Here is a 20014-nt window from a genome sequence, read left to right as displayed (position 1 = left end):
CTCGTGGAGTCTGTCTATAGAATATGTGAAGTGTGTGTGTGCATGTGAGTGAGAGAGAATCTAGACGTACGATAAGGAGCTCAAAAAAATATCCACAATAAAACAAATTTTGGCCAGTAACATTTGTCCACAACAGAAAAAAAACCACAGCTTACTTCCGCTTTGTGTTTGACTAGCGCCTAATAATATAACTATTTAATTTAATTTATTTTAATATTAATTTGTGGTGTTATTTTACAGTATAATAATTATATAAAATAAACGATTTGTTGAATGGGTCCTGAAGTTCGGTCGCATTTAAAGAAAGCGTATGGTACACTGATATCTAGTAGTTGAGCTTGGTATCGCAGTCTAAATTCAAAATATTGGAGAGGCAAGTTTAGCCAAGTAACACTTCTTCTCGGTTTCTTTTGATTGTTATCGGAAATAATCTACAGGTGCTCTATCGTTTGTGAAAGTGTGACGGAAGTTCAGTTGTAGTCACAAAAGTGCACATGAGCAGTTACGTTTATGTTGTTACGATGAAACGGTCTATAAAAACAATAGCTAAGCACATGTATAATGTGACCATAACCCGTGTTGCTGCATGTTTGCGGTGTCGTTCTTCTGTAACAGCCCTCACCTGTCATTATATCAGCTCGAGCTAAACACATTCTGGACGCTCTCTGGACTTAAAGAAAGATGGTGCACATCTCTAAAAGGTGCATCTGTCTCTCTCTCTCAGAGTCTGTCTGTCTGTAAGCGAGACAAACGCTGGTCCCATTTGTAACCTGCAATTGTGCGGCGCACTACATTTAGCAGTTGGAATGTTCGGGTGGGCTGAGTGTGTGACACACAACAAAGCTAAACACAAGGGTGTAACTGCCCGCTTCACATCCTCCTCTGAAACCGCCCGCTGGCCCGACTGCCATCACGGCCATTCAGCACTCCCCCCCCTCAGCCTCAGCGTAGACTCTCAACATCACACGAAACAATAACACTAAACTATAATACAGAAACATTCATTATTTCAAAGACATTTAACATATATAGCTTATTTAACCTTTAACAGACTTAAAATGTGTACACCTTAAGAGATCTTTGATTTGTCTTCATTAAATCATCACCTGGTTTAGCGAGCGGAGCGTGTGATTTAAATCTAATGTTGTAAGACCAGGCGCAGGGATTTACATTTGAAACCAATCGCAGCCCATTCTGTCCCATGAATATGCAGATGCTCCCACTGTGTGTGTGAACACAAGGTTGTCACGTGTCTTTTGGTTATGAGATCGCTTCGAAATGTTGCTCGACTCCTGACACCGGCGTAGAGAACTTAAAAACACGTTCGTTTTATCAAGAGAGGAAGAGACATTTAGCGATAAATGTTATTTGGCTTATTGGATGAGAGAGGAAAATGAGCGAGATTATAGTGTTTGAGCGAGGTTATTCAGAATGGACAACCACACCGGCCACGCTGACTCATACAACACAAACACACACGGACATGACCCTCATCATTCACAAAAAAAAACTTAAATAGTGTTTCTCCTATATGGAAGTGAGAGTAAACGGAGAGCAAACTCTAGCCAAAGTCTCCTATTTTATACGGAGACTAAGATCTTGTAAATTAATGTGTCTGATTTTTTAATCTATCAGAGACTCTCTGAAAACTCCTGATCTGTAAATGAGCAACCTCAGAGCAACACGATATTTGTTTGAGTATTTGTAAAACACAATGCCTTGGGCACTCAAGACCACTCAAAATCTTCTTAAAGTGACAGTTCACCCAAAAATTGTTTCATCATTTACTCACCCTTCTGTCATTTCAAACCGGTTTGACTTTCTTTCTTCGGCAGAATACGAAAGAAGATATTTTGAAAAAATGTGTTAACTGGCCCCCATTCAATTTTACAGACACAAAACCAACGCGGGTTAATGACATCACAAAATACCTAATTACGTTGAAAAGTTATGCTTGATGTAGGCTGAACTACCTAGTCAGTGTTTACAAGTTGAACGTGCAAGTTTTCAACGTAATACGTGAAGTCATGAAAGCGTATCGCAGAACAGAGCAAGGCCAGTATTTGTGTTAATAAAGCATATACTTGACCGATTGTTTCACTAGATGAGACCTTTATTTATCGTCTGATATCGTTTAAAGTACTTTGAAGCTGCACTGAAACATCATGTCATTTTGTCCTTCATCCAATTGGAGTCCATTGAAGTCGACCATATGGAGAAAAATCCTGTTTTCATCAAAAACCTTCATTTCTTTTCCACTAAAGAAACAAAAACATAAACATCTTGGATGACATGGAGGTGAGTAAATTATCATGAAGATTTATTTTGAAAGCGAACTTCTCCTTTAACAACATTTTTTTAATATATCTTCTTTTTTGTCCTGCGGAATAAAGAACATCATATAGGTTTGAAATGACAAACAGGTGAGTTAATGATGAAACAGTTTTCATCACTTCCTCCCGCTACCAGACAGAAGGATTTCCAATGAAGAACATGCTTGACGGTGCACTGATTTAACAAACGTCTGGGAATGTTCCTGACAGTCACATCTCGTGTCACAAGAAGCCTGTGAGAAATGAATAAATAAATGAATGAATTAATGATGACAAACACGCACACACCCTTCCCGTCACTCTTTCTAATGCAATCAATTTTTTACATATGCATTGTGTTGTCATACAAAGAAACTGAAACCATCACCGTGACCTCTTCCAGAATTCTGTATGTCAGGGAAGATTTACGTAAGCGACACAGAGACACAAAACACTGCCATAGTGTCGCCGGTGAGTATTAGTCCAGAACAATAGTGAGAGATTCAAAACAGGGAGGGTGTCTCACTCCACCCTGGCTGAAATATGCAAGTGTCTCTTCATGGCTCATCTTTCTCGTTGGGTGACCGGGCCCTTGAGATGTCTGCTGTCTGTCGTCCCCCCACACCCTCCCTTTCTCTGGGGATGAAGGAAAGGAGGCGCGAGACGCCTCCCACCTTCTTTAATTTTCACCTCGGTTACTGCGACGACACGATGGCAACTGAAGGGTGGCGACCTCGTGTATCCGGACGCGGCCGTTACCCTTCGATGCCCGCGTCCTGAGAACCCATGACCACTCTGGGCCGACGGGGGGCCGGGCGCCACCCGAAAGTGGTGCCAAATATAGTTCTTGTAAAAGAAGTTTGAGAAAGACAATGGTTTTATTTGCAGTGTTTTAAAGATCAAGCAGTATGTTTAATATTAGCATAATCAGTATGCGTGTTTTCTGAATTCCTGGAATACACATTACAGGTCCAAAAAGACAATTCATCACACACATCGCACAAGTCTTTAATCGTGGCTTCACAAAAGTTTACATGCTCTTGGTTCCTCTACGCAGTACTCACACCTAACAAATCTGGTGGCACATTTCCAGCGTATTTTATGTATGCTAGTAAGTGTACGTGTGCTGGCTATCATGCCACAACATGAACGGGTCCTGTTTCTATGACAATGTGTCTGTGTGAGTGTGTGTGTGTTAACTGAGACTGGCTAATCAGCTGATGAGCTGTTTACAGACCCCCGTCGCCTGGAGGGGCCCTAGTGAGCATTCAGACATGTCTTACACACACACACAACTATATACAAGACATGCATGACATCGTACACACACACAGACAGAAAGTATGGAGGTCTCATTACCCTGACAGTCATTTGCGACGCCGCATGCAGAATTAGGCTCCAGTAGTTGGTGAATCTGCTCTGTAACGGCTGCTGCCGGATGGACGGGCCACTTTTCAGATAAAAGAATTCTGGGTCAAATCCGGTCCGCTTACAGCAAAAATCCATGCGATGTATATCTAGTGAAGCAAGTATGAAGAATCTAGAGAAGCACACCATTGTCTGCACTGGAAAAAATCCCCTAACAAAATCGATTAAGTATTGTGAACAAAGATGTTTTAGTAGGAGTCGATTTTAATATTTTGTGTAATGTATACTGCACAAATTTAGACTAAAATGGTTGCTGACATCGATGATTTTGTTTACTGGATTTACTGGACATTGCAAAAAGGTTGCCTTACCTAAAAAACGGTGTAATCTGAACAAACGAAAAAGTTCCCAGAATGCATTGTGACATGTTTAATTCGTTTTTAATTATTTTCTTAAAAATATTATTCTTTTATTGTTTGCAAACATTATTAATGCTGCTGTTGTTGCCTGATGTATCTAGATTTGTTTTGAATAAATGATGTTTATTTTTAATGGTCACAGTGATGGAGGTTTGTGTTTTCAGTGTAGAGGGATAGAGTGGCTTCATCACAACAGTTTGAGCAGATACTTGACCAATGTTCTGGTCTGTTGTGATTACGTAAACATAATTTTATTTGCATATAAACATAATTGTGATTAAGTGTTAACATAAACTACTCAAATGAAAAAAGAAGGTAAATGATAATCTTCTTAGATGGGTTGACTTAAAGTTGAGATCGACTATTTTTTTCTTTTTGTAGTTACTCAGTACATTTAGTTCACATAAACTGCTTACCCTAAAGTAAACGCTAAAAAAGCTAGGGGTAATGAGATTTTTGTTGTTTAACAGGTGTGTAATGTCTGTTAATAAAAACAAATGCAATTCTGTGTGTTTGAATTCTGCAGAACAATCAAAATATGGATAGCTGATAAATAGCCAAAACCCTTTTTATTAACATCAATAGTTTATGTGTATTAAAGTGTTGTGTAAAGTGAATGTGAGTAGTCTACTGTAAATATGTGGCTAAGAAAGATTTTGTTAACTGCTCGCCCAATTTGACAAACTGTAACCTTATAAAACTTACATTCAATAATTGATTGAAATTTTCTAATTTAAGTTAAATAAATAAAAATTTGAGTGTGTTATGATGCTTATAATCAGTGACTGATGCTAAAAGAATCGAGCATTCTCGACATTAGTTGGGTCCAACTTTAAATAAATGTCTACAGTATTTCCTTTTCCTTTTCCTTGTCTTTTGCCATGCTTGCCTAAGGACACCTCACTAAAACCTTTTCAAAAATCATAAAATGCAAAGAAGGATACTAAAGGATAATGGCGTCACATGACCCACTGACTGTGTGTACGGAGTGATTATATATATTAGTGAGAGTTAACACCTGAGTCTATTTCCAGCTGTAGTCAGACAAAGACACAGCGCTATAAATAACTGTAGTTTTTTCCCTGAGGTCATCTGGAAGGTCACACGGCAGGCCCTGATTCCCACACCATCAGAATGAGAGGATGGAAAGAAGACACATGAGAGCGGATCGGCCACCACCTGCCCAGCAAACTTATCGTCCAGCTCTCTGAAGTTCAACCAGGAAGTCTAAGAGGAAGTCACAGTGAGTCACCGCGGCGATAACCTCAATTCCTGCTGCTATCAAACTCTGAATCAATAACACACACACACAGCGCTTAGTGAAAAAGTAAAGGTATAGTTTTCTCAAAATAGGAATGATACAGAATATAAAAGTGAAAATATCTAAATAGTATGTTAGTGTATTTTGTGTGTTTTCTAAGAGTGAATATGTGAGACTTTAAGTGTTGTGATTCAATATGTGGAACTCATGAAATAAAACAAACAAATCACAAATAATGTCAAATAAACATTTGCTGAGGAAGCTAAATTTGATTATCACAAAAAAAATTATAGTGTTTTATACAGTCTGCGATTCATTTTTTTAATATCTTTTTTTGCCTTTTTTAATACACACATGCAGATTGACGTCCTGGCCATTTTGTATACAATTTGATTAAATTGAGGATCATTAAGATCATTTACGTATTCTTTCAAATTCTGTTACCTCCAAAATAATCATATTCATGTGATTTTAACCCCATGTTAAAAAAAGCACAATAATAATTTGTTAATAATAATTCATCCGTTACATTTATATAGCGCTTTTCTGGACACTCAAAGCGCTTCACATGAAAGCGGGGGGAATCTCCTCAACCGCCACCAATATGCAGCATCCACCTGGATGATGCGACGGCAGCCATATTGGGCCAGAATGCCCATCACACACCAGCTTATTGGCAGAGAGGAGACAGTTCAAACATCAATAAACGTGCTTAGCATGTATATGTGCTATAATTTTGGTAACTGTCACAAGGACTGTTTTCTGTTCCAAGAAACAGAGGTTTGGAAAGGCTGATTTGTTCTGTAATTAACGTCTGTTGTTTACGTTTTTAAACACAACCTCAATACCGAGAAAACAATGTGGATTCGCAGAAGTGAAGTGGCAGAAAGTCTTTATATTTATCATATATGTTGGATACGAGCAAAAGGAAATTGGTTGCAAAGGTCTCCATCTGAGACCACAAATTGCAATCCCGTCCCTCACAAAAGCCAAAACTGAAAAGAAAAAATGTAGAAGAGTGCTCGCGTTGAACATTTAGACCTGTTAAAATAAAACTGACCCACAACAATAAAGAAACAAATAAAAGAAAAGAACGATATTTCAAACTCCAACCCAGATTTCGGTATTAAATTAAATTATTCGGTTTCAATAACTGAACAAAATTTATTTTTGGTCATCGGCTCCGTAACACTTGTATATATGAACACTTAAATTCCAGAAATATACATAAAAAGGTTTATAAATATCTGAATATCATTGTATGAAATAAAATCTTTGCTAACAATTTTTCTCTTCATTTTAAACAGTTGTATCTGTTGTATGAAACTTTAAGGCCAAACTAAATTATATTTTACGAAATTAAAATGTAACACGAAGACATTCAGACATTGATAAGAAAAGCTTTGACGCATTTGGAACATTGGTATAAATTTGTGTGCAGTACGATAATCTAAAGAGGTCATCACCCCGTGTTTTTCTTGTATCAGGACAGGAGGAAGTTTTAGGGGTCAGAAAGAGATACAAGAGCGAAACATCCCACGCTCGTTTCTCATCACAGACCCAACTCACAAACCAACTCCTCTTGTCAGGAGTTTAGCACGCGGGAAATTCCAGCATCAAACGCTACTATAATATTTCTCTTAGGCGAGTAAATTTGACAAACTTTCCAAATTTGAGTTCTTTTAATAAGAAGGGTTTTATCTTTCCACAACAGACTGATTCAAGAAAATGATAGACGAACTGCTTGAGTCAAACACATTATTTTTATCAGCGTTCACCTTCCTGTCTGTGGTTCATGCTCTGAGAAAAACGTGAAAAAGCTCAGGGAATCTGACACTAATCTATAGGGTTCAGGTCATGTCTGAAGAGTAAGCCCTTGTTCCCCTGAGTGATAAAATCTGACCTGGTTGCCGTGCCGACGGTGATGTCTGAGTCAAACGGCCGATGATGAAGGGTTGACTGGAATATATTCATGAATGTTCCAGCTGGAACCAAAAGGAGTCAAATACATATGTGAGATTACACATTGACGGTCTGTGATCGCAGGTAAACAGGCCGAGGCATTGGTCATTATTGGCTGAAAAATGAGAGAAAAAAGACGGACAGACTGAAAGACGAGTGAAATTACGTTGGTGGTCCCAGAGTGCGCTTTTCGCCTTTGGGCAGAGCAGAAATGCCCTCGAACCCGACCTGATTACTGTCACCTCAGCAGCCAATACACTAAATACACTGTTCTATTCAACATTAACTGGAACCAGTGAAAACACACACACACACACACAAACACACACAAACACACACTGGTGTATGATGGTAATGAAGAGCTGTCGTCTCATACAGGGAGATTGCAGAGATCTCCAGCATTTGCGTTTCGAAACACAATCATGACAATAAAACTGAGCAGGATTAAAGTTATACACAAGTCAATGACCACGTTTACATCAAATTATTTGCATTATTCTGAGTAAGGTCATATTCAACATATAGTGTTTAGATGAGTTTCTTTAAGAATATACAGTTTTACAGTAAAAAAATCTGCGAATGGGGTAAGAGAAAGAATCTTGAATTGAGTGACTAAGAAAAAGGTCAACCTTGAATCAAGATTATTTTTCTTTCTCCATTGTCAGATTTGTTTCTTGTTTTTAGTAAACTAAATATGAAATTTCAATGAATTTGTGCTTTAAACAAGACTTATTTTCTCATCAAGAAAGTGCATCTTGATTGAAGAATTTGTAGACCTTTATACTGAAAAACAAGAAAAAACGTAAGAATGTCATTTTCTGCAGTGTACCTTTCATGTTGCCGTTTTACATGTTGGATTAATGGCATACGTCATTACATCCCTAAGCGATGCCGTTCGACGTTCCCTCCATTATTTCATGTATCAACAAACAGTTTGTCTTCGCCATGGTACCACATACAGATTTTGGTGTTTCATTTATTATGAATATGAGACTTTAAAATTGTGTCAATTTTAAATACAGCAGACAGAAAATAAAGAGTAAAGAGTGGCGGCCTTGAACCTTCGAACTTGGGTCGGCGTGTACATTTACATAAACATTTTTGAAGCATTTATCTTAGGAGAGGACTGGGTTCATTTTCCGAGAAACAGAAACGTGGAACTGTTCTCAATTTAATGTCATTGTTCTTGGGGTGAGACATTACACGTTCAACCTAGCGTTGGGTCAAAATGGGACAAACTCAACCGTTGTTATGTTGGGTTGTTTCAGTGCAATTTGCTGGTCTGTTTTAATTAAGGTGACCATAGATTCCATTTTTCCGGGACACGTCATCCCCAGGATTTCGCCTGCGTCCTCCAGAGGTCTCATTTGTTGATGCATATGTCATCGGCTTATTTCAGGTTTTATTTCAAGAAATCAACTGTTACATTTCAAGGATAGAATGAAACTACAAGAATTATGTCGAAATTCATGTTAACTTTATACAGTTTTTTTTATGGAAATAAGATAACCTTGATGACGTATGCGGTCGACAAATTCAGATGCAGCTCAAATGGCAAAAAAAATAGCAGGCACGTATGGTCAACCTAGTTTCAATTCGGCGTTTGTTCAAATATAAACATTTTCAACCCCAGCATAGGTTAATTACAACCCAACGGTCTGATTTGTCCCTATTCGCCCAACTTTGGGTTGAAAATACCCCAGAATTTAGTGAATTTTTATATTCTATACATTTTTGTGATTGTGTACATCAGCTCAATATATATGCATAAAGATTATACAACTGAATATAAATTGCATGCATTAATTACAGCTTGTTGGTGTTTAATGAAGCGGTATTGTTATTACTGTTGTATGCAGGCGGATTTGTGCACATTATCAGCTCATTAAAGACGGAGGATCATCTGCGTCTCACCTCCACAGGCTAATGAGAGAAAACTTCACGTCAAAACTCCGGGCACTCGGACCCTCCTCCACAATCCCCCTCACTGGAACCAATGACATCGATGCACATGTGCAGCTCTGTTCTTCAGCTGGGAGATGAATGCTAATGATATCCTGACGCATCAAGGGTCAAAAACCCTCCTACTCTTGACAAACACACACACACACATAGAATGAACATTTATTTTACTATTATAGAAACACTATTTATGTTTCCTATACCATGGAAGACTACACTGGTAAACATAGACTATCATAACAGTATCCTGCTTAAATAAACAAACCTGTTTTATTCAATTCAATTTATTTATGAAGCGCTTTTCACAATGTGCATTGTTCCAAAGCAGCTTTAGGGGCTCAGCATACTACATTCCAAATTGAAAAAACGACCGTCTGTGACCTGATTTTGTTCGTTACACTAGTTTGTCGCAGCAAACTAAACAGAACTCTCCAGGAAACTTTGTGCTGGCCGGTAAACACACTCGAGCCGCCATTGGTCCATGGCTATTACGTAACAGGTGGGTGTGTTATGTAGCGCCACCCGGTCTGTGGGAAAAAACGTGTCATTTTATTTAGCTGAGGTGATGTCAGCTAAGGTCTACATAAAAAACCGATAACATTTTAGGGGCATGAATGCTTTTGAATGTCGCGTTGCAATGATGGTACAGCTGCACCCACACACCTCTACGATCACTCTCGCTACTTGCGCAGAGGCTATTTGCATACGTCATGTAAACCCCGCCTCCAGAAACAAAGGGGTGTTGGATTGTTCGAAAACACTATACGGCTCTCAACGATTTCGAGTTTCGTTTTACGAATTTTTTTATTTAAATTTTCCCTATGTTTAGGAGCATGATCACTATGAGTGAACATAAACATAAAAAATGAATAATGCAAAAAACTGAAAAAAGTCTATTTAGTAAAGTAAGCATTTACAGTTTTATTTGTTTTAACGAGTATAAAAAGTAAAGCATTTTTAGCTTTGGCTTATCAGATTTGGTAAACACTATCGTCGGATCCAGACCCATTGATAGAGAGAGTTGCGTCTTCTTCATTGACTCTAATTGAACAGTTTTTTTCACAGTTTCAATAGTTCCCGGAAGTTACTAGTTACGTATGGAGCTGCGACTAAACAAACAAACGGAGATAAACTTCTAACCCATTTAAAGACGAAAGCCATTTAATGAGTAAAAAAAGAAAGAAACATTTAAAGAGAAAACATAACTTCCTGGAACAATCTGAAGGCTCCATGAATCACGTGACGCTCCAGCGTTTTGGACTTCCGTTGGCAGAACTGTCTCTCAATGGTTTTGGTTGCATCCAACTTTTTTTGCTGGACAGCGTCAATGCGTTTTGGGAGTTGTAGTTCATTTTTCGGTCTCGCCGTGAAGTGCAGCTGTTGCAAATACTGACTGTGTCGGAATAACCAAGGCCTAGACACTTTTTAGATAACAGTTGTAACCATAGCGATGTGATTAAAGTAAATATCAAATATGAGTTTCACGATATATGACACAAAGTTATGGGTTATTATAAAAAGTATATCCCCAAAGATATTTTTGGGGAATTTTAAAAACCAGCAAATCTAAACAGAGCAGCCAGAGTGAGAACATTTTCAGGATGTGATGTAATGAAACATTGATATAACAAAAGGGGTAAAACGTTGAAAACATGTTTGAATAAAACTGTGTTCGCTAATGAATTAAATAATTTATTCAATATATTATCTTAAAGCAAAGAGCACAAAAATAACAGAGGATATAAGAGGTAGAGAGAGAGAGGTGTGAGGTGGTTTCTGTAAGGTCATCTGTATAGATCACACAGTGGGTGTATGTGGTGTGGGCAGACAGCCGATAGCTAACTCACCAACACTAACTAAACTCACTAATGCTCGATTAAAAACATTCATCAAGATCACAAGCCCTCAGTTCACTCAAGCTCTCAACACAAGTGTGAAAACACTTCTATCTGGCCAATATATCTCTTTAGATGAATTCATAGGTAACCTCTCATCTGCTTCCTTATGAGCCGTCAGGATTTATTTTACCAGATTCCAATAAAAGCTCCCCAAGAGCTGCGAAATTCTTTTCACAACACAACTTTGGTTTACGCCTCATCATGTTCTTATAGGAACATACTTATGTATTAGATTTAAAATCCCACAGTGTTTAGTGGTTGATCCATGTTCTTACGAAGGCGTTCTTGGTTTTACTTTAAGTTTTAAACTTTATCAACTTTGTCTAACACCAAAAATAATTGTTCAAATGCTGGTAAGTGAAAAGAGCTCAAAGAAACTGAACGTCCTATTTGAGATTATTTGATTTGGAATAATTCTGTGAGGACATATTTGAGTTCATATTCAGATATCTCAGATTTTACTTTAGGATTGTGGCAAATCCGAGGACAGTCGACTACTTTTACATGCACACCAATAATGCAATCATTCCCAATAATCAGAGAAAGGAAGGACTTGATCGCAGAAACATGTTTACATGACTTTGCTCCCGTTAACATGAGTTTTATTAGTCGCACATTTTTTTCCTACTAAAGGAAGGGAAATGACACCAAACCAATTGGGTCAGACCGGTTATATTATATAACACTAATAACAGAAGCGTTAGTTTTGCCTGTTTATATTGGACCCGAGTTGGATAATAAAACGAGCGTAGTGATTGGTCAAATACTGCAAGCGTGTGAAGGAAATGTAACGCCTCTTACCATATTTGGAACATCAGGTTCCAACGCAATTGTTCTGACAGGTACGCTCACCTTGTGTATAAATTTGGGCGGTCTTGCTCAACTCATACCAAAAACTGACATAGATTTGTGGACGTGTGGTTACACAAGGCGTTTCAGGCAGGTCTGGGTGAGCATTCGTCTTTAGATAAAATGCATCTTTTGTTCCGACACTTTCACTTTTGCAAATTTACGTGTCTAATAGATGCATGGGCAACTTACACAACAAAGACACAGAAAAACACGTGTTCCCGCCATATGACCCCTTTAAAGCAACTCATGTTAACACCTTAATCATGAAATTGTCTTACACAGAATAAGGCAAATAATTCGATTAATGATGTCCATGTAACCGTAGTCAGTGACAGATAGATAGAGAGATTGTTCACATACAGTGTGTAGTGTATTATTGGTTGCTGTGAGTTGGCTGTGGGATGGCTGGTGTGGGAGGGTCCAGTCGTGCGTGTTGTATATTTAGGTGGATTCTGCCCGTGGGTTGGCATGTTGTGGGAGGGTCTGATGGCGTAGCCCATCTGCAGGCCTGAATTGCAGGTTGCGTCTGAGCGCAGGGACTCAAACTAAGATAAATAATGAGAGTGAAGCCGACAGAAATAGCCTCCCCCGTCGCCTCTGCGGTTCTGTCCTGCTCACAGAGCGTCCAGACCCGACTGCCTCGGTACACTCCTCTCTGGTTAGCATCTTGGCTAAATTTGTTTGCTGTGCTCCTGTAATTAAGCGTGTGAGTGAGTGCCAGAGTTTAGATACACGCTGGCAGCTGGCTTCACTTCACCACTAGTTTCTTCCCTCAGGAGACTAAATAGTCGCAATAGCAAGTGCTTTAAGGTGGGTGTTTGTATTACTGAACAAAACCAGTTCGGCAGATTGTCAGAGTCGATAGCCTTGTAGTTAGTGCTCCGACTGTTGTGCTCCGGGCGACCCAAGTTCGAGTCCGGCTCGTGGTCCTTTCCCGATCCCACACTTCTTTCCCCCACTTCGCTTTCTTTCCTCTCACTGTTGCTTTAGAAAATAAAGGCAAAACTCTTAAATCTTAAAAAAACTAATTTGGAAAATGAATGTATCTGTTTCTTTGACACACAGACAGACACAAAAGACAAATAAGACAATGATACTGTCAACCCACAGAAATAAAATTGGACCCAGACAACAGTGAGAATGAAAGAAGAAGAAATTGCAAAAGAGATTTAGAGGAAATATCAACGGTGTGTTAAAATCCACAATCTAAAGTCAGCGTTAAAAGACATCTTCATCTTCATAAACTCAAACATTTCGCATCAATTTCTTCCACTGTCAAATGCTATGAGAGCCCTGTTTTTTTATTCATCTTGATACTCTAATTTTCTTTCTAAAGGTCACGGTTAACTCTTTAATGTGTCTCAAGGAAATCAGAGATCTTTCTGAGAAGCGAATTCTGATCAAACTAGTTTTGTCAATGACTCTTCATTTCCAGCCCGTCCTCTCTCGTGTGTGTGTGGGGCGGCTTTCAAAGATGCACTGAGTAGTATTACATATTTAAAGTGAGAGAACAAGCAGTCACCCCCATCTACTCACCCGAGAGAGGGTCAAATCATAGAAACCATCCAAACTCCAGCGGCCCGCTCACACTTCTGAATCATGCATTACATAAGACACACACACGACATGGAGATCACACGAGCATTCTCCTAATGTTCTCATCTGATATTCACATGTTTGCGGTTAAGAAAATAAATCTCCATGTCTGAAATGTTCTTCAATGGTTCCTCTTTAGGGTTCTGGGGTGGTTATGTGGTTCTTTAGAATAAAAAAGTGCTTTATTTCAATTTAGGTTCATCAGATAAAGACATTTGCTCTTTGTGTGATTTATATAAATGTTTTTTTAAAGAATCCTTTTTTTTAAATCACATTGGTGTGATGAACATTATTGTTTTCTCTCTGTCAGCGTATTTTCTTTTGAGTCACTCTTTGAAAAACGAGTAGGTTTTGGTTTGATACATGACAAGATTTGGTTGGTTGGTTAGTTAGTAATGTATGGGCTTTCTGGTAAAAGCCATAACTATTTCACTAATTTCTCTATGGTTGACTTTTCAAAAGTACCTTATTGTATGCTTACCAAAGTTTTTTGCTATCTTTTGTTTTGTTTTGTTATTGTAGACGTTTCATTGGATTGAATTATTTTCCCCTGTCTGCTGGCTTCGACCATTGACCAATCACTGTTGTTATAAGTAAACATGAAAGATAAATTATCGGCCATATCGGTATCGACCGATAAATGGTCATTTTCAATGTTATCGTATCCACCGATAATACAATTTTAAGCTGATATATCATAGCTGATAAATTGTGAGTCATTTCATCTGAACCGCTTCATCTCCATGCTGCTAACAATTAAACGTTATACCAGAAAAGTTTAAAAGAAGATTACAAAAATCTTTAATTAGTGTAAAGTAGGCTTGATACATGATTTTCAGAATCATCAGTCTCAGAAAATGTTATATTATTTAGTTACGGAATTTCGGTCGATAATGGTTTTCAGCTTCCAATGTTCAAGAATTATAAATTAATGTAATCGGACAAAATTTACATATTGGTGGATCTCTACTCATGATGTTGAGTATTTAGGCACACGGTACACGTGGACTCTACTCGTCTGCCATTGTTTGGACACACTGCACTGTATACACACAATACAGATACATCTAAATACCAGTCAAAGTTTGGACACAGATGACCTAATTTATATTCTTTATTAAACCTTCTAAGCCTTTAAACTCGAACACACCGGGACGATAATCTCACACGGTTATCGCCAGCGTTTTTCGAGGCTTTTTTCGACGTTCATACCCAAACGATTTTCCCTGCCGATGATCGGAGTGAATGTGCAAATTCTCTCCCTGACATAGATGGCACTTAAATAAAATAAATACCCGGCACACAAGGTGGCCACCAAGATGTGTTTTACTGTAACTTAAGCAGCTCCAGCCCGTGAACAAAAGCGCCGATCTCATTGGTCGGCCAGTTTTTAACACTTGGGTCAAACTAAAAAACTAGCCCTAGGCGTTTTCAACTACGCTTTTATGCCTGCCGTTTTGCGCGTCCTTTACAATGTTATTGCACATGTGTAATATGAAGAAATACTTTGTATACATTTAAATTTTTATTTATTAATTTTATTTACAAAAATAATTTCCCCCAACTTTTGAAAATGGATTGCAGCTAACAGCTCTGATATGTTATGTATTTGTTTTTAACATACTTCCATTTTGTACTTAATTGCTATTCTAAAATAAGTCTGTTTTCATAAATAATGTGTCCAAACGTTTGATTAGTGTTCTGCATGTTGCACAGGTAGTATTTTTACGACACAGATAGTCCTTTAAGGTCACACCACACAGATTCAAAAAGCTTGTAAAGTAGAAGAACAGTTGTGGATTGCGAACATGCAATTTCTCTCTTGAATGACATACACACCCCAACCCAACACGGGTCTCCTGTCCCAACCCCGCCACATTACGGCCGATCTTTCATTGTGGTGATCAGATGAAAGAGTGAAGGCAACTACAGGTCAGCCCTTTCTGTCGGCGGTCGGTTGAACCAGTGTTGCCAGCATCCAGCAGCCGTGCCCGAGTGTCCGGCGAGCAGCCACCCCGCCTCACTGTCTCCCACCACACTGAAACAAGCACGTCTATTTTAACAACTCGCCACTGAGATGGCTTTACCCATAATCCCCTGCTGTCCAGCTACGCCCTCCTGCCCCGCTGGGGTTTCGATAGTTAGCTGATTACTACTGTAGCTGTGTTTAAATTCCAATAAGCAACATTCGGTCACCCTTAGACTAGTCTCAACCTCAGATGCCCACAATCGCACTTTTTTGGGGGGTCAAACCTGCAGAATGAATGTTATTTTTCACTACTTTTAAGAATTATTTATAACTATTAATTCACCCAAAAATAAAAATTATGTTATCATTTACTCACCTCTGAGTTCCAGCACAAATCTGTATAAAAGTCTTTGTTCTGATAAACACAGAGAAAGATATTTGGAAGAATGCTTGTACCACTTCTTGGACCCCATTGACTACCATAGTAGGGAAAAAAATAATTTACAATATTATTTGTTCTTTTGAACTCAAAAGAAGATATTTTGAAGAATGGAGGAGGCACTTTTGACTACCATTAAAATTTTTCCGACTATAGTAGTCAATGGGGTCCAAGAACTGTTTGGTTACAAGCATTCCTCCAAATATCTTTCTCTGTGTTCAACTAAACAAAAAAAGTATACAGGTTTGCAAACATTTGAGAGTGAGTAATTCATAACAGAATTTTAATTTTAGGCTGTGAACTATGATACCCAACTGTATGATGAGAGAATGATTTCATGGATGTTTTCCAGAGTTAATCTAGTTTGGTAACATGGTGAACTTCCTGCCTAACAAACCACAAGAAGAAGAGACGGGCTATAAAAGCTTTGTAACCTTTCATGCTTCCTGTTTCTTAAATAACAGAAACTCGAACCAAATCTAAAATGTGAAGTGACGTCATGAATGTTTCACATCTCACAGGAGCAAGTTATGTTGCATTGACACAAATTTATATTAAACAGAGTTTTCCTGATGGAAACACATGCGTGTGCAAACTGCTTGACAAGCACGTAAAATGTTATAAATAATTTATCACATTGTTTAAAATGAAAGCAGGTGATCTGCTTTCGGTCTTAGTGGGGTCCGACATCAATACGAGCTGACGTGGCTCAGGGGACTTTTTCTGACTTCAGCACTTCTATCAATAAGCAAATGATTGTGTCTGTCTGGCATTACAATATTTATCACCAACATGTGCCATAGTTTGAGTGATTTTTATCATATTGAGAAATGTTTAGACAAGATGCTCGAATGATGCTGAGAGTGGCACGCTATTTGCTATGTAACTAATATACAATAAATCTGAATTAAAAATCGTTGGTTGATCAAAACTGGTCTGTAACAAGTGTCTGGTACACGTGACGCCAATCCAAGGTGTGGTATAAAGTTAATTTTGGACCCTGAGAGAGAGAGAAACATACTTCAACAGGCAGGTTTAAACACGAGAGCGAGCGAGTTCACAGTGAGGGGGTTTACCATGGTACAGCTCTACTAGCTAGACCCACCCACCCCGAGAGAGAGAGAGAGAGAGAGAGAGAGAGAGAGGATGGGATAAAAGTGAGAGGAGAGGGATGTGTGTGTGTAAAGTGTGTAGGAGAGGCTAAGAAAAACATTCCGGACTGGCAGCAATATCTCGGGAGAGGGCGAGAGAGAAAGAGAGAGAGAGAGGGTGAGGTAATATCTATGAGTGTGTGGTTGGATAACATTCCTTTCCTTGTCCTCTCATGCAGTGGGTTGAGAGACCAGAGAGAGAGAGAGAGAGAGAGAGAGAGAGAGAGAGAGAGAGAGAGAGAGAGAGCGAGGGGTGGTTGGCGTGAACCAGTCAGACCACTCCAGGGGTGTAGCTTCCACTGACAACCACTAACAGAACAGTGTATTTCTCTGACACACACACACACACTTTGTTGGAATTACTAATAAAACTCTACTACACCCCTTAAAGGAACAATACTGGGTTTTTAGGAGGATCTATTGACAGATATGTTAGATATTATACAAAACTATTTCTTCAGAGGTGTATAAAGACCTCATGTAATGAACCGTTATGTTTGTAATACCTTAGAATAAGTTGTTTATATCTACATACAGAGCGGGCCTACGTACATTTAATCCGCCGCCATGTTTTGTACAGCAGCCCTAAACGGACAAACAACGATAAAACGTGCGCTTCCTGGTCCGTTGGATCGTACTCTATGGTTCAGAACACGTATGACCTGCGGATTAAATGTACGTTTATTCATCTTAGAGAAAGAGAGTAAAACACGCTCTCTCTCTCTCCAGTATCTGGACGAGTACGATATTAAAGCGGTTCCAGATAAACAATGACGCCCAAAACTGCTCCGTCACACAGCTAATATTACAACAAAAACAACAACATATGTTGGTTCTTACAAACAAAAAAAGCAATGTTACTCACATACTGATCTGAATCAAAGGGGGTGATTTTAAGACAATCTTTCTCTCAAACGTCTCTCGGCTAGAAAGTATCTCCATAGATATCTGTGAGTAGTCTTAGTACCGCAGGTCCTAACGCATGTCCTAGCTGCTGTCTGACCTTCTTTTCATACTTAAAATCCACAGATCTTTTATTTTATGTAATAAATAAGACGTCGCTCTTTCTAGAGTCTTTCTAATGCCCGTATGATCTCTTCCCTCCTTCAACATGTAAAATGTAAAACAAATGTAAACATGAGAACGACATCTTTTTGAACTGTGGTGGCCACCGTCGTGTTTGGAGTAAGGGAGTCATGGCAAATCTATAATATAACACTAGTTGCCGCTGTAATTCAAGAACAGCGCCTTTAAGACAACATTATATTAAGAATTTAAAGTCCCCGTGAACCGGAAGCTGCGACCATTTTTACTTCCGTATTCGGACTCATTTCCGAGTGAAAGGAATTTCAAAGGAGAAAATGAGTGGGCGTGGCTTGCGTTTTTCGCCCCGATTTAATTGGATCTATAAAAACAGGTGTATTTTGTAATGAAACTGGCAGCAGACTGACAGTTGAAGGGGAGGAGTTAACAGATGCTCCGCCCAAGCCATCTACCTTACATCATTTGAGATGGATAGTCATTTCAGGGCGGAAGTGCTTTTTCAGATTTTCACTAAAGATTATGTGGGTACATACATTTTAAAAAGAAAATGACCCGCGTTGATAAGCTACTAACTATAAATGCAGCAATATTTCGCGGAAAAATAAGAATCGTCATTTCTTATTTCACTGGGACTTTAATATAAATTTGTTTTAAAACAATCCTATCTGTCTCTCACACCTCTGACCTCACTACATGAACGCAGGACAAGCATTTTAGGCCTCTTAGAAATATAAAGTTAACAGTTTAAATATCTAAGAACACTGGTAAAATGTTGTTTTTTGTTTTTTTACCATAAGTATGACGGTCATTAAATTAAAGACTGTGCAGAACCTTAAGGTCCATGTCATCTCGTTGTGATCTCACAGCGTTCTCGAGAACATGTGACCTTGTGTACAAAGAACCTAACATGTTCAATATATATATATATATATTTTTAAAGATATATTTTGGGTGTTTTGCCTTTATTTGTACAGTTTTAGTGAGAGAGAGGACAGGAAGTGAAGTTGGAGAGAGAAGGGGGTGGGATCAGGAAAGGACTACGAGATGGGAATCGAACCCTGGTCGCCTGATGTGCAACTGCGTCACGTGTCGGCTCCAACAACATGTTGGATATCTTGACAAAAGTTTGATCATAACTGAGAGATACTTCTGTAAATTTTGTGGTCATGCATTTCTGTGTTTTAAACATGATCTCCGTGTTAAAACACAGTTTTTGAATCTTACATTTTCAGTGTGATCTCACTTTCCACTGTGCACGCATTCCTTTTTTTAAATCAGGGTGTGTCTACACTCTACAGAATCTTTACACATTTGCAGGAGGTTGACCACACATGTGTTTTACCTCAGTGATTTTGAGATATGACTTTGATTATTGTCTCACGAGACGTCAGTGTGACATTACTTACTTCTAAACTATTTTTAATAATCTTGTTAAACTGTTAAACACACAGTTTTGTGACCTCATAGTAACTGAGGTCAATTATTGAGATCTTCTGTAGAGAATTCTCTTTTTCATACATTTGACCTCCAACATCCAATGACATCTCAGTCTGAAGTGTGTGTGAACTGGTATTCATCACTAATGTCCCCACAAAGATAGTAATACCAGTAGAGTTTGACGGTGCGGGACATTTTCAGTTCCCCACGAGGGAAAACAGCTTATAAATCATACAGAATATTATTTATTGAAAATTAAAGAATGCAGAAAGGTTTGTGTGATTATTACTAGGTTTAGGTGTTGGGATAGAGGGTAGATTATACATAAGCCTGATATAAAATCA

The sequence above is a fragment of the Triplophysa dalaica genome, chromosome 19 (assembly GCF_015846415.1).
Source record: "Triplophysa dalaica isolate WHDGS20190420 chromosome 19, ASM1584641v1, whole genome shotgun sequence".
Lineage (NCBI taxonomy): Eukaryota > Metazoa > Chordata > Actinopteri > Cypriniformes > Nemacheilidae > Triplophysa > Triplophysa dalaica.
Note: the sequence above shows the minus strand (reverse complement) of the source record.